This window comes from Choristoneura fumiferana, chromosome 11, assembly GCF_025370935.1.
Source record: "Choristoneura fumiferana chromosome 11, NRCan_CFum_1, whole genome shotgun sequence".
NCBI lineage: Eukaryota > Metazoa > Arthropoda > Insecta > Lepidoptera > Tortricidae > Choristoneura > Choristoneura fumiferana.
In genome coordinates this window covers 16454649-16470477 of record NC_133482.1, presented here as the reverse complement: position 1 = coordinate 16470477, position 15829 = coordinate 16454649, and the positions used below count along the sequence as shown (strand labels likewise).

The 15829-nt window shown below is 38.9% G+C and overlaps 1 long non-coding RNA gene and 1 pseudogene across 1 annotated transcript in view; both read right to left on the bottom strand.

Annotated features, from left to right (window-relative positions):
- LOC141432899 (uncharacterized) overlaps positions 1 to 15829 on the bottom strand; it is a 205105-nt gene that overhangs the window by 118562 nt on the left and 70714 nt on the right. The window contains exon 2 of the long non-coding RNA XR_012451881.1: positions 13754 to 13771. This is a non-coding gene — a long non-coding RNA (uncharacterized lncRNA). The remainder of the gene's footprint in view (positions 1 to 13753; positions 13772 to 15829) is intronic.
- The window catches only part of LOC141432935 (uncharacterized), a 56767-nt pseudogene continuing 56420 nt past the window's right edge, over positions 15483 to 15829 (bottom strand).

The window sequence follows — 15829 nt, the reverse complement described above, 5'->3', positions numbered from 1 at the left end:
AACTTCAGATCACCATCAGCCGGAAGACGGCCACTGCTGAACAAAGGCCTCTCCCTTAGAAAGAACTCCACATTTAAACTTCAGTTGCCACTTTCATCCACCCACAACTCTCACGATGTCGTCAGACCATCTAGTAGGAGGCCTGCCAACGGTTATCTGTTCTTCGAGTGATGTGGCCCGTGGCCACTTTAACTTCACATACACTTGAATTGATTCGCTGATTGAACGAGTTCATTGCAAAAATGTCGTAGCTGCTTTCTTGCACCTCTCAATTTTTTAGAGCTTATTTGGTGAAGAAAAACGTCGTAGGAAACCTGGATACTGCCACGAAGTAATTCAATGAGACTACCGTTTTCGCGCTCACCAGTTGGTGCCACTGAAAACAAAGGTCCTGCCTGAAGTTTAGTGGTTAATTTGTTATTACGGGCGTGAAATTAATATTTAATACCTTAAAACCGTACCATAAAAATATCGAGCATGCCACAGTGTTGCGTAGTCCCGTTTTATTTGTAAAAAAGGGAGGACAAAGATTTCCAGACAAAACTGTCTCAAAACACAGACATTGCGCCGTAACGCATATTAACCATAATTAATTTCAGGTAAGTATTGCAAAATATTCACAAAATTATTCTAATTGTAAATAACCCAAACAGTGACGTTTGACATTTTGGAGACCTCTCGCTACACTAGCGCCTCTAGCGGCGAATTCATACGCGATAGCTCTCATTGTGTGTCTGAGAAGAAACCTGTGCCCAACAGTGGGGCTTATGTCGGCCGCTGAACTGTCAACCCTCCTGCTCCTTTTCCACTGTCACATCAAAAATAAACTTCGATGATCAAGCATTTCAAATAAATCCAGCAAGGACATAATTAATAAGATACTCATTGGATCAATTAACGGTCTGTTGTTAATCAGCGTGTTAAATTTTAATTAGTTTGTTTAAAAGCCGGTTTAGCTTTAATTAAATATTGGATCAGATTGTTTGGTAATAATTAGGTTGTTGTTTTATCGTTTTGGTGTGTGCACGCAGAATGGATATTGTTAATTAGTGTTTTACTGGTAATGATTTATTCTTAGTGTGTTTTGTGAAGTTTAATGAGTAGTTAGAGAAGAAATGATGATTGTAATGATACGGTTACACACATCGCTATTGAATACGGTAGGTATTTGACTATTTTTTATTTCCCAGTAATATTATAAATGCGAAAGTTTGTAAGTCTGTTTGTTTGTTAGTTTGTTACTTCATCACGTCTAAACCACTGAACCGATTTAGATGAAATTCGGTGTACAGGTAGTTTGAGTCCCGGAGAAGGACATAGGATATTTTTTCCCGCAAAATTGCATAGTTCCCGAGGGATAGTAATAAACGAATTCTACGCGGACGGAATCGCGGGTGATGGCTAGTCCATACTAATATCCATCCCAGCCTATATACGTCCCACTGCTGGGCACAGGCTTCCTCTCAGAACAAGAGGGCTTGGGCCTTAGTTCCTACGCGTGCCCAGTGCGGATTGGGAACTTCACACACATCATTAAATTGCTTCGCAGGTTTGTACAGGTTTCCTCACGATGTTTTCCTTCACCGCAAAGCTCATGGTAAATTTCAAATGTAATTCTGCACATGAATTTCGAAAAACTCAGAGGTGGGAGTCGGGGTTTGAACCCACGACCCTCTGCTTGAGAGGCGATAGGTCAAACCACTAGGCCACCACGGCTTACATCCATATACTTATACTATATACTAATATTATAAATGCGTCTTTCATGTCAAAACGGAGCGACGGATCGACGTGATTTTTGGCATAGAGATAGTTTATGGGCCAGAGAGTAACATAGGCTACTTTTTATCCCGGAAAATTGCACAGTTCCCAAGGGAACAGCGCGCGATAACCGAATTCGACGCGGGTGAAGCTATCGATCAAAAAAACAATGTTTAAGCTACTTTTTCATATAGCAGACATAATAAAGGTTTGAAATTCAAAATTAGACAGAAAAAGACTTACTTGCGTGTGACGTCACACGCAAATAGCGCCACACTTGCTGCATAGACAAAAGCATTTTATAAAGAGACACATACATAGATTTTTCAAAAAATCACTGAAAATTCAATTTTCAATCGAACCAATATTTCTCTTCGCTAAACGTTGTGTGTCTATATTTTTATAATAATTTACAGGATATGGCAAATTTAGGAGTTATTAGTAGGTATTATTGCAGTGAAACTTCGTCTTCGGCCTACGTCTAAAATATGAATGGACACACGCCATGCAGAGCAATGTCGCATTAAGAAACGCTTTGTGCACGCGTTTACCGACGACACAAAAGTGTTTGTGCCCCGAAGTGCCGAAATATTCGGTTATATTCGGCTACAACACAAATGTTCACTTTATGGTGATGTGAGTGGTCGTAGCATTGAAAAAAAGTTATTAAAAAATATTTTTATCAGTTTTTTGATATAGATAATACCTGAAAGGGATGCTAAGAATACCTGACAGATCCCGGTGGCTGCAGGCTGCTTCCGACCGAAGCAACTGGAGGTGTAGAGGGAGGGCTATATCCAACAGTTGACTGGACATCCTACGACGGTTATAACGCTGATGATGATGATGATGAAAAATACAGAAAGAATTACAATACTGGCGCGTACAACCAGTAGATACGGGTTCAAGTGCCGTCGGGTGCACCCGAAAAACTTTTTCGTTTTTATAAATTCTTGTTCGTTAAGTTTTAAAACCACCTTGAAACAAGAAACATATTCAATGAATATTTCAAGCTTCACCTCCAGAACCGAAGCATTCTAATGATAAATTCAAATTCACATCCTCCAGAGAACAAAGCAATCAGACCCCGTACAAAGGTTGCGTCGACCCGCGGGTGCAACTTTGCCTGTGGTGACTTTGTGTGGGGGTCTAGACTGTTCAGATTATTCGATTACAGGTTTATTAAACGAGCATGATTTCTTAATACTACGTAAGTTGACGCAAATATAATCCGTGATGTCTTTTTCGACTAAATCTCTTTTCGTGAGTGTCGCAAAGGCCACTTTGAGGCGGCTTTGACGTAAGAGGCCAAATTGTCTATCACATTCGGAATCATGGTCGTTTTCGCCACTGCTTTCTGTCACACAATTCAAAATGAGGTTAGAAAGAAACGTTGAATGCGATTGCGAGGGCGCGTGCGTTAAACACTAACGGCCTCTGATGTAATACTAATGAATTCCTGCCAAGTTTCTTGCAGCGCATTCTTCTTGGCAATGATGGTCTTTCCGAAAGGGCTGGTAGTAAAAAAAAGTGACATGTACAAGAGCTCATTGTAGGCTTCTTATAGAATAAACGATTTGTTTTTAAAAGTTTTTATTTAGTTTCACTTGTCCCGTTGTCTGTCTGTCTGTCAGTAATCAAATCTTGCAAGTTAAATTCAACCAGCTTCCAGTAGTTGAATTGACTTGAAATTTGGTATACTTATGTAAATTGCGTGACAATACAACAATCTACTAGTGACATCCTGGTAGTCCGGCCAAGATAGTCTACACAGGACGTACCGAATCAACGGTTAATGGCATCGACTTGAAATTTGGTATGCAAATGTAGTATGTGTGTGGGATGGAAAGTGTGAAAGTGATATTGAAAGGAGAGTAAAGGCTGGTAACGTAGTGAATGGAGCGTTGCACACCTTTATGAATAGCCAGAAAATCTCCAAAAGAGCTCGTCTGGCTGTGCATAGAGGGGTGCTGGTACCAACACTCATGTATGGAAGTGAAAGTTGGGTGTGGCAGGAAAGGCATCAGAGTAGAATAAATGCGGTAGAAATGAGAGCGTTAAGAAGTATGTTAGGTGTGAAATTGAGTGACAGAATTAGAAATAGTGCTATAAGAGAATGCTGTGGTATAAATGAAGGTATAGTCACACGGATTGAGAAAGGGATGCTTGGATGGTTTGGGCATGTTGAGAGAATGAATGAAAACAGATTGACTGAGCAGATCTATAAGACGAGCGTGAATGGGAACGTTGGGAGAGGAAGGCCTAGACGAACGTACCACGATCAAATCGGGGACGTTCTGAAGAAAGGCCGGGTCAGGAGTACTCTAAACCGACGTGCATGCATGAAAAGATTGATGAATGTAGAGGAAGCGAGAGTTGTATGCCAGAATCGTAGCAAGTGGAAGGATGTAGTCTCTGCCTACCCCGTTGGGAAAGAGGCGTGATTTTATGTATGTATGTATGTAAATGTAGTTTCGGTGACAATACAAGTACAATCAACAAAAAGTACAGCCAGCGAGAAAAAAGCTTGTATATATTTTTTTTACCAAAAAAATATTTTTCTTTTTAATAAGATGGGCAGCAGCGTTATTATAGCCAAATACAAACTCCAGTCTCCAGAATAGGTGCGAAAGGCAGGAGGAAATCACTGTACTATTTTTTCAAGTATTTGTGTATAGTGAAGTTCCTTAAACACAAAAATAAATAAATAAATAAATAAATATCATGGGACACTTGACACCAATTGACCTAGTCCCAAACTAAGCAAAGCTTGTACTATGGATACCAGGCAACGGATAAACATACTTATATAGATAAATACATACTTAAATACATATTAAACACCCAAGACCCGAGAACAAACATTCGAATTATTCATACAAATATCTGCCCCGGCCGGGAATCGAACCCGGGACCTCAAGCTTCGTAGTCAGGTTCTCTAACCACTTGGCCATCCGGTCGTCAAAAAAGGAACCGTAAATAAGTTTCGAAAATCATCAATGTAAAAGGCATGCCTATTCCCAAAATCCTAATGAAAAATAAATATCGACGTGAAGCCAGAACAATGACTAACTTTACCGCGGTCAAACAATCAGCGCACAACTTTTCATGTAATTTCCACTTCGGCAAACAACCAAAAACTACATTAAAACAGTTCAACATGAGCAAATAATTACAGCGAAATGAAATGTGTCCGTTCCGCTTTTGTCCGGGAGTTCAAGCAATTACCGTCCATAGTTTATGGGAAAGGTTAAATTTAACCTTTAATTGAAAGTTTTCAAATCAAGACCCCCTAAAAATTAAACTTCGTTGACAAAATTAAGTAATGAAAGTAAATTTATGGTGTAATTATCTAATGCGGTATAAGTCAGGAGGGAAGAAAATGTTTTTAGAACGGCGAATGCAATGGCGTCTAAAATACCCATCAGTGTTCAAATAGAATGCCGTTTTTATGTGAAATCCAGCTGTTGGGATTCATTCGGCACTACTTTTATGGCCTAGATACGACTGTGCTCAGGTGGTGAATGATTTCCCTATTCATTGCAGGGTCGTGTCTGGTAGCACAGATCGGTTATATGGCAGTACATAAAAACTATGGTAGCAGTTTTGCTTCGTGTCCTCTCTTGCAGAAGATCGTGAGTTCAACCCCGGACTTTTTAGGGTTCCGGAGCCAAAATGGCAAAAACGGAACCCTTATAGTTTCGCCATGTCTGTCTGTCTGTCTGTATGTCCATCCGCGGCTTTTCTCAGGGACTATCAATGCTAGAAAGCTGTAATTTTACACTGATATATATGAAAACTATGCCGACAAAATAGTATTTTAAATATATATTTAAAAAACATTTTTTAGGGTACCTCCCATAGACGTAAAGTGGGAGTGTTTTTTTTTTTCTCATCCAACCCTATAGTGTTGGGTATCGTTGGATAGGTCTTTTAAACCATGAGGGGGTTGCTAAAACATTTTGTTGATCTAGTGATTCGTTTGCGAAATATTCAACTTTAAAGTGCAAATTTTCATTAAAATCGAGCGTACCCCCCCTCTAAAATCTAATCTGGTTAGTATAAAAATTTAAAAAAATTTACGATGATAGTAAGTATATCAAACTTACAAAGAAAACTATAACGGTTAAGTTTGCTTGAAAATTATTAGTAGTTTAAAAGTAAATAGCAGCCTAAAGTATAAAATTTACCTAAACTTGGAATATTCCGTACAAAATACGAAATCCTTAGAAAAATATTACTTAATTTTTTCGTAATGGCTACGGAACCCTATTTCGGGCGTGTCCGGTTCGCACTTGTTTGAGACTTATGTACGAAATTACAGTTGTTTAGCACGAGATTTTCGATACATACCGTTAGGGATTAAGGGTTCTCTGCCTTTTCCCAACTCATGATTACCAACTGTTTTATTTGCCGAACTGTTTCATTTCCCAACTCACGATTTTCTGTGAAACCATGTTTTTTTCGGGACTTTCATGAAACAAACCCAACCTACTGTACTGTTTTCTATAAAAGCATAAGAAAATACACTTTGTTATTTTTTGGTTTCGGAGAACATTGAGAGTTGGGAAATAAACCAGGGGGCAAATGAAACATTTGGCAAACAATAATTCTGTGAAGCAGAAGCATTAGCACTTCAATGCTGTACGTGAAGTTTTCAATACACATAGGATCCGTGTACGAACGAAGAGACCAAGCCTTCTAATTCTAGGATGAAGCCTTTACTCCAGTAGTGGGATAATAAGCCAAACTTTGCTTTAAAGGTCCTATTGCAGGGCGCGCAATGTATTTTTTTTCGACTGGATGGCAAACAAGCAAATGGGTCTCCTGATGGTAAGAGATCACCACCGCCCATAAACATCTGCAACACCAGGGGTATTGCAAAACAAATTGCCAACTTAGAGGCCTAAGATGAAATACCTCAAGTGCCAGTAATTTCACCGGCTGACCAATAATTGACCACTATTTAATTATTGTATTGTATTGTATTGTAAAACTCTTTATTGTACATAAAACACATGAAAATAACAGAACACAGGATAATAAGATGTACAAAGGCGAACTTATCCCTTAAAGGGATTTCTTCCAGTTAATCTTTGAACGATTGACTTTATTATTATGTATGTATAGCCATATTAGGGCACATAATAAACAAGCCTCATTCGCTTTTGTCAGACACAACATAGTGGACATCAGTGGGATTATAATGGTGGTAGATATTGCGGCTCTAGGCGACGAGAAGTTATCAGTTGGGGGTCCGATAACACCTCATACTAGGTGGCCTGACGATATTGTAAGAGTTGAGGGCAAACAGCCGTTCATTGTGGTGTTCTATGAGGGAAAAAGGAGGAGGAAGATGATCAACACAGCAAGCAGCAGCAGCAAATACAAATTGCTCATAGAGAGAGTCCAGCGAAAGTTTGCTCGGCACCTGAATAAGAGGCTATATGGTTATTATCCGTTTTTGTTTCCGTCGCTGTTTGGGTTAGACATGGTTAGGTTGGATACCCTAAGCCATAGGCGAAAGTTGCATTTGCTCGTACATTACTGTTCTTTGTTGCAAAATAGAGTCAATAATCCTCTGGTATTGCGGCAAATGACTCTATTCGTCCCGCAACAGTATGTACGGGCGGAGTGCGCCGCCGCCATCACTTATTCGCAGCGTTAGCGGGGCTGAAGACTAGTAGACCTAGGAACTGTCCAATGAAAGAAAGAAAGAAAACATTTATTCGTGACATTAAAAAAGACAGCAACAATAATAAAAATAAAATAAAAAATTAATGGCCAGGGCAATTGCGCTGCTAAATGAATTTTTGACTGATATCCAGGATGCTGACGTGTTTGCCGATGGTTGGGGAGCACTTTTATCTAAAATAATGTTATTTTTAGCATAGTATTAAGTATTAACTAGCTAGGCGTTTTTGTGCAAACTGTAAGTCTGACTTTGTATTCAATAAATAAATAAAATAAATCAAAAAAACCCGAGGCGGTTTTGTCGAACGGTCTCGCGATCGTATTTACCATCTCTCTCTTCCCTCAGCCTTGACTATATGAGAGAAACAATTCGTCCTCACGTCTCAGGTATATGGCAGCGCTGCAGCGATTTTAGGGCTATGAGAAACTCAATTTAAAATTACCCAAAGAATTGTAAAGTTCGCCAAAGCTCGTGACTTAAGCTCGCAATAAAGAGCTCCAGGAAAAAGCTGTAAGTGAAGCACAGCCTTAGTGTCCTTAGACAGAGTTACGATATTGGCTCCATCCCCGAAGGCAATTAGGGGGGGTCAGGAAATAGTAAAATTTTACGTTGCTTTAAAATGGGATTGGTAATTAACGAATTTGGTGAATTAAGATCTGTGTTCATGTGTGAATACTTATGGATAAGTTTAGGAAAATTAAACGAACTATTTGGTAAATATACAGACAGTCTCTGACCATGGGGCTATAAATCCAGGGTTCGATTCTAGTCGCATAACTGAGCTACTTTTGTTCTGCTACTTTTCAAAAATATGACCACTGTTTAATTTTTTTCATTCAAATTAAATGTAATTTTCAATGTATGCGATACAATTCAAAATTGACGGCACATTGATAAATGTTTATCTTAGAGATGTCAAATAAATGTCAAAAATTGTTTCAAGGCCCCCGTACCAAGAGACAGCGATAACACCGCCATGTCCTGTACACTGATTTAACAATTAAACTTTGAGGATTAATAAATGGTCTAAATTTAAGTTTTTTGAAAATGTTGCAAAACAAAAGTAGCTAAGTTTTGTGAGTACAATCGAACCTTGAATTAAAACCCCCATTATCAGAGACTCTCTGTATAAATGATACTTTCTTTCATTAAGTATTCATTCAAAATAAACCAGTAAAGAGCGTGTCAGATCACGCACATGGTAAGGTTCAATATAAAGTTTTGATTGACTATTATTAGGTACGGTCAAGGACTTTTATTCCTGACCCATCACGGAACCATTTCACAGTAAACCACACAGTGACATTGCATTCATTAACAATGAAAATCGTAATGGCTTTTCCTTTGAAAAGATTCCATAGTGGCTCATCAAACTCCTTGAGCAAGCTAACTAGGCTGTGTCGTGTCCCTAAGTTAAGCCTCGGACGGACATGGCAAATAAGGGTTTCTTCAAGGACTACGGAACTCTACACCTTTCAATAGATTTTTCCAATATATTAAAAAAAAACTAGAGTTTACCGGCTTCGCACGCGTAAACTATTCGGTCTGGTAGATACAATTGTTTTTTTTTTATTCGACTGGATGACAAACGAGCAAGTGGGTCTCCTGATGGTAAGAGATTACCACCGCCCATAGACACCTGCAACACCAGGGTGATTGCAGATGCGTTGCCAACCTAGAGGCCTAAGATGGGATACCTCAAGTGCAAGTAATTTCACCGGCTGTCTTACTCTCCACGCTGAAACACAGCAGTGCAAGCACTGCTGCTTCACGGCAGGATTAGCGAGCAAGATGGAATGATGGAATTCCGGGATTTTACAAAATTTCCCTGGGAAATCCCAAAATTTGTATCGTGGTCTTCATTGCATGAGGTTGTGTTAAGAACAACTGTACAAAATTTCATGACGCTTAACCCAGCGCTTGATATGTCAAGTTTTTGTCCTTATCCCGTAGGGAATATCGAGATAAAAAGTAGCCTATGTGTTATTCCAGACGTCCAGCTATTTGCATACCAAATTTCATCTAAATCCATCCAGCCGTTTTAAGCGTGAAGGAGTAACAAACACACACACACACACACACGAACTTTCGCATTTTTAATAATATAAGTAGGATAATAATCAAATTGTTTGTTGAACTCAATATTAGTTTAAATTAACGGTGTTCCTTTAGCACATGCAACAATAGATCACAAAAATAATACAAAAAACAACAACAAAACAAAAAGAGTACAAAAGCGAACAACGATAAGTAGTTTTTTTTTGACTTGAGCATACAATCATTGCAAGATGACTTTTAAAGAGCACGAACGGTGAACGTTTCTACGCAAATAGACTCAAGAGATAGGTACGGTTTCAACCATAATTTAGAAAAAAAAAATAACCAAACAGCATGGCATTCGTTTTTTTTACATAGGTACCTTAATTATCATGGAACTAACCGATTATTCAAGGAATCAAACGTAATTTAGAGAGAGCACCTACCTCAACAAAAACCACGGATCCACCCAAAAGCCATGACCAAAAAGTCAACCAATAAAACACTGTACCTAATCAATTCTATGGAGACCACAAAAGTTCCTTTCAAAACAAACTTAATCTAACCGCCGACAAAATTCCAATTTTAATAATTCAATCCAAATCCCTATTCAGTAAAGTTGAAATTGGAATGCCATGCCGATGAAATAAGTTATACACCGGCATTATAAACTTTGTAGGAAACAAACGAATGAAATGCGATTCGCTGTTCTATCGGGTATGTTAGATTCGTTCAGTCGTTCATTCATTCAATTGAATGGATGACCGACGGACCGGATGAGTGAGGCCTCACCTGAACTAATCCGTATTATAGAGGTCGACAGTTTGTGGTAAAATTTGCTTTCAGACCATTGGTTGAGGGAAATATGTCATTGTATCAATTTAATATGACTATGCGAATTTCATAGAAGCAAATGGAAATGGATGTACCTACTACCTACACGATACTTACGATTGGAGTCAATTGTAGTATATTCTTGCACGAAATCTTTAGAGTTCAATTCTTACGAATTAATTTTTGTTTATGGCAATGTGTGAAGTTAAATGCAATGTATCTTTATCCACGGTTCTGCAGCGCTTCAGCCATGTTCGCGGGAGCTCGAGTGGACAACTTTACTGCCGTCTTGCGCAAAAAGATGGCATCACTTTTAATTAGGATACGTGGCAGCCAGACAGTCTCCTGAAGACATTAGCTGTACGAAATGAGTGCTCAATTATGCAACACCTAATTAAAAATACCCTTTCACTGGCTAGCTATAATTACTAACATAGTCCTAAGAAAATACCAAAATTTTTGGATCAAGTTGTCTGAATAAATAAAATTATTATTATTATTTATCACTTTTCACTTCTACGTCATTGTGACATGTACACCACGACGACTGTGATGGACTCTATCGCTGTCTATATATACTTCTAAAATTCTTATCCCACATTGTCCTTAAAAGAAACTTCCTTTATGCCATAGTAAAAGATAACAAGTAGGTTCACTACGAAAAAGCCGCCACACGCACACACTGATAATTTAAGGAGGGTTTTCTTTAGTCTAGGCTGCGCTGCCGTCGCCATCGGTGTCGTACGTTTCGATTTTATTCAGCTCCTTGCGCTCACCGCGACAAGAGATGTCGCTACTAAATCAAATTATGATTGGTTATTTGGAGTCTTTTGTATTTTTTATTCACTCAAATTGTTACCACGGGTATCCCGTGAAACCATATCGAAATACAAACTGAGACATGGATGCACAGAAAACCAGTAAAAAAGGACCAGCGCGGGAATCGAACCCATCATCAGCAATCCGTTGGTCTTTAACCCCTACAGCCACCCAGCGCTGGCTCTTTTCTGGTTTTTCTGTGCATCCTTGTCTCAGTTTTATTTTCCATATGGTTTCACGGGATACGTAAAAGACAAATTTGGAGTTGAAATAAAAAATACAAAAATACCCAATAACCAATCATGAATTTGATTGCTTAGGGCGAACATTCTTGCTGGGTGAGCGGTTGCGTTCCGAAAATGTGACGTCTCTCTTTGAGAACAAAAACATAGGATGTTCCTAGTGCTGCTCATAAGTAGCAGTAGAAATAAGCACCTGAATATGTATGCGTAAAAAATTCGTGTCTAAATTCCTGTCAGCGGTTTAGGGGTTAAAGCACGCAGCCACGGTTGCTGCGGCTGGTTCGATTCCAGCGCTGGTCTCTTTTTCTGGTTTTTGTGCATCCATGTCTCAGTTTGTATTTTCGATATGGTTTCACGGATACCCGTAAAAGTAACAAATTTGGAGTTGAAAAAAAATACAAAAAAGATCCAAATAACCGGTTTAATTTGATTGCTTAGTAGCCATTCTTGTCTGGGTGTCTATTGGTTCGAAAGAAAGTGACGTCTCCGTTGGAGCGAAAAAATAGATGTCGCTAGTGCTGTGCATAAGTACGTATTAGAAATATACAACAAGATATGTATCAAGGAAAAATTCGTGTCAAATTCCGCTCACGGTGATGTATGGGGTTGAAGCCCACACGCATTGCTGAGGCCTCGTGGGAATTCCCAAGCGCTGGTCCTTTTCTGGTTTTCTGTGCACCATGCCCAAGTTTGTATTTTATATGGTTTGAGGGGATACGTAAAAGTAACAACTTTGGAGTGGAAATAAAAATACAAAAGGTCCAAATAACCAATGCGAGTTGTCGTTCATTGTGGCGTTCTAAGGGGGAGGCCTTTGTTCAGCAGTGGACGTCTTCCGGCTGATGATGTTGATGATGATGATGATTATGACTCTTAGGTAGGTTCATAGTGATACACTTAATTCGTGATTTTAATGAGTTGCGTAGTATTTTCTTTTTGTCTAATTTATTGACTCGAAAATGAAGAAAATAAGAATTTGTAGTAATTTGAAGTAATTAACAATAAAATTACTTTTACTTTTAACAGCGTAATTAGCAGCTTTAGTCATTAAATGCCATCTAATTAAGTTACTTTATGTTTAAAAGTTATTTGATGTAAGTATCGTAAACTGGGGTGGGGTTACTTGGAATCACGGGGTGACTTTGATAAAAACTTCCATTTTACTTTTAAACACGAATATATTATCTGTGTTTCCGAACGCATCATTTTCTATGTTTCAGTTTGTATTTTCGATTATGGTTTTTACGGGATGACCGTAAAAGTAACAAAATTTGGAGTTGAAATAAAAAATACAAAAAGACTCCAAAAACCAATCTTAATTTGATTGCTTAGTAGCGGCTGCGACATCTCTTGTCCGGGTGAGTGGTTAGTTCCAATGAAGTGCTGAAAGCTTCTCGATGAGCGCTAAATCATAGCTGTCGCTAGTATCGCTGCTTAAGTGACTAAATAAGAAACAAACAAGCTGAGATATGTGGTGCATAGGAGAAAATTTGTGTCTGTACCCTTGTCCAGTGGTGGTGTAGCGGTATAGCACGCAGCACGGAATGCTGAGGACCTGGGTTCGTTTCCCAGCGCTGGACTCTTTTTCTGGTTTTGCTGTGCATCTATGTTTCAGTTTGTATTTTCGATAAAATCGTGAGTTGTAAAATGAACCAGTTCGACAAATGAAACATTTGGGAATCGTGAGTTGGGACAAGGCAGAGAACCCTTTAATCGTTTTGCATATGTCAAAAGTAGCGTATGGTGCAATCTGTTAGAATAGAACTATCATAAAGCACGATCATACGATTCCAAACTGCATTGGAAAGACGTGAGAAATAATAAATATATACTGTGTTTCTGTTTTTGTTTTTTATAAAACTGTTCTTTGCAGGTGGCAGGACCTTGTGCAAGGTCCGCCCGGATTGCAACCACCATCTTGCTCGCTAATCCTGCCGTGAAGCAGCAGTGCTTGCACTGTTGTGTTTCGGCGTGGAGAGTAAGACAGCCGGTGAAATTACTGGCGCTTGAGATATGCCATCTTAGGCCTCTAGGTTGGCAACGCATCTGCAATCCCCCTAGTGTTACAGGTGTCTTTGGGCGATAGTGATCTCTTACCATCAGCAGACCCACTTGCTCGTTTGCCATCCAGTCGAACAAAAAAAACGTGTTTCATTCTACATTTTTTACCTGGAAGTGTGTATTACCTGATATCTCATTTTTCTAAAGGTGTCCCATTTCTTTCGTGTGAATATAAGCCACTCGACTTTTGCCTTCGTTAGGCCTTTTCATGCTTCACGTGAAAATAAAATAACCCGCATTTTAATGAAAAGACTTTAAGGAGACATCATTATTTATTATGTTTTTTAGGACAGAATCAACTTACACGCTCCCGCTTCTGGACCTGAAAAAAAAAGAAAACATTACAATCTTGTCGCTAATGCAAACATTTTTGCTATTACTATAAACAAATAATAAATAAATAAATATCACGGGACAATTCACACCAATTGATATATTTACTACCATCCTGATTTTTTTCAAATTTTTCCACCCAACGGTTTAGATTTTAGAGGGGGGGGGGCACTCGATTTTAATGAAAATTTGCACTTTAAAGATAATTATTATAGAAACACATCACTGAATCGAAAAATCGTTTTAGCAACTCCGTAATGGTTTTAAAACACCTATCCAACGATACACCACACTACAAGATTGAAAGAGAAAAAAAATAACCCCCACTTTACGTCTGAGAGGTACACCAAAAAAATGTTGTCGGCATAGTTTACATATATATTTGTGCAAAATTACAGCTTTTTAGCATTGATAGTCCCTGAGCAAAGCCGCGGACGGACGGACAGACAGGCAGACAGACAGACATGGCGAAACTATAAGGGTTCCGTTTTTGCCATTTAGGCGACGGAACCCTAAAAAGAGGCACCAGAACAACCTCAAACATTCATCTAATCAACTTAAAAGTAAAAAGCAACACCGAGCTTAGGCAAGGTATGTTCCGCACAGGGACCGCATCACCGCGGCACTGCCTCTACTAATTACACGCGTACTTGATGCCTTCTGCAATTTGAGGGCGAACATTGTAACAAACTCGGCTAGCATTTAAAGTGGTTGCATATTTTGACGGTATTATGTTTGTGTGTTGTCGCTCGAGAGGCAGATAAAGAGGAATGAGCAAGGGGTTATGAGCCCATTGTGAAGGCAGAAGAGTTAACTTTGATATTTTGACTAATTGTTATGATGATGAAAGAAAGAAAGAAAGAAAGAAAGAAAATACATTTATTCAACGCCATAAAACAAACATAGAACAAATAAAGACATACATGACGCTAAATAGGTCCCCACTCATCATAATGCCATGAGAAAATAAAATAAGGATTAAAAATTTATTTCCAACATTTTTTCCAACAAGCTGGAATAGCTGAGAGGGTCAAGGAACACATTGCAGCTGTTAAAAATCACCAGGTAAACAAGTCAGCCATAGCCGAGCATTTGTTGGAGTCAAGGCCAAACCACTGGATTGAGCTTCACAATCCCAAAATTCTGTCCACGGAACGTCATTTTTACTCAAGAATGGTACGTGAAGCAGTTGAAATAAAAAAGCATAAGAATTTCAACCGGGGCGATGGGTATAAGCTTTCATCTTCGTGGAATCCTGTTATTAATAAGTGTCGGCGTCGGGATGAATGTTCGGAGGGACGATCGGACGTTGTTAGTGTTGTGTGTCGGTGTGATAGGGTGACTAATAAAAGTGACCAAGTGCGGGTAGTTCGTGATACGAGTGCCGGTACTATTAGTGATCAAGTGCGGGTAGTTCGAAGAAGACTTGACACCCCACACTTTAGTCTACTCGTGACCATGGCAACTGTAACGTTGCCGAAACGTCGAGGTAAATATTACTTGTGGAATAATAGCGTGATAAGTCCCGTTTATGGTATTTTGACTATGAGTGAGAAACACGAGAGTTTAAAACGTAATATTTAATTAATTTTCAACAAGCACTCCCCGCAGGCGGGAAGGCTACTTATTCTTATCTCTAACACAAGTACCTTCGTTTTAACTTTTAAACAGACCTGTGTTTGGTTTCTACATAATTATGGCTACTTGCTGGAAACACATAAATCTCGAGTTAGCGTTAAGCTCAGTTTAGTAGTGTCAAAATGTATAGAACTGTAAAGCTTAAGCCAGGTTTAACTACTAAATTAAGATTTATTTTTTCCTGCAAGACGGCCTTAATCACAGATTATAAGCTATTGCTGTTCTTCATAAATCCATAAATTTATTATTTTATTTTATTTATTGTATACTTTTCCTACACAAACTTATTTGTGCTGATTCCGGTCCAACACATTAGGTGCAAAGATATGAAGGTCACTGAAAATCAGCGCTGTGGTAGACATATACTTACTGCAGCATAATGCAGAGTCAAGTTCCTTTTCGACATCAT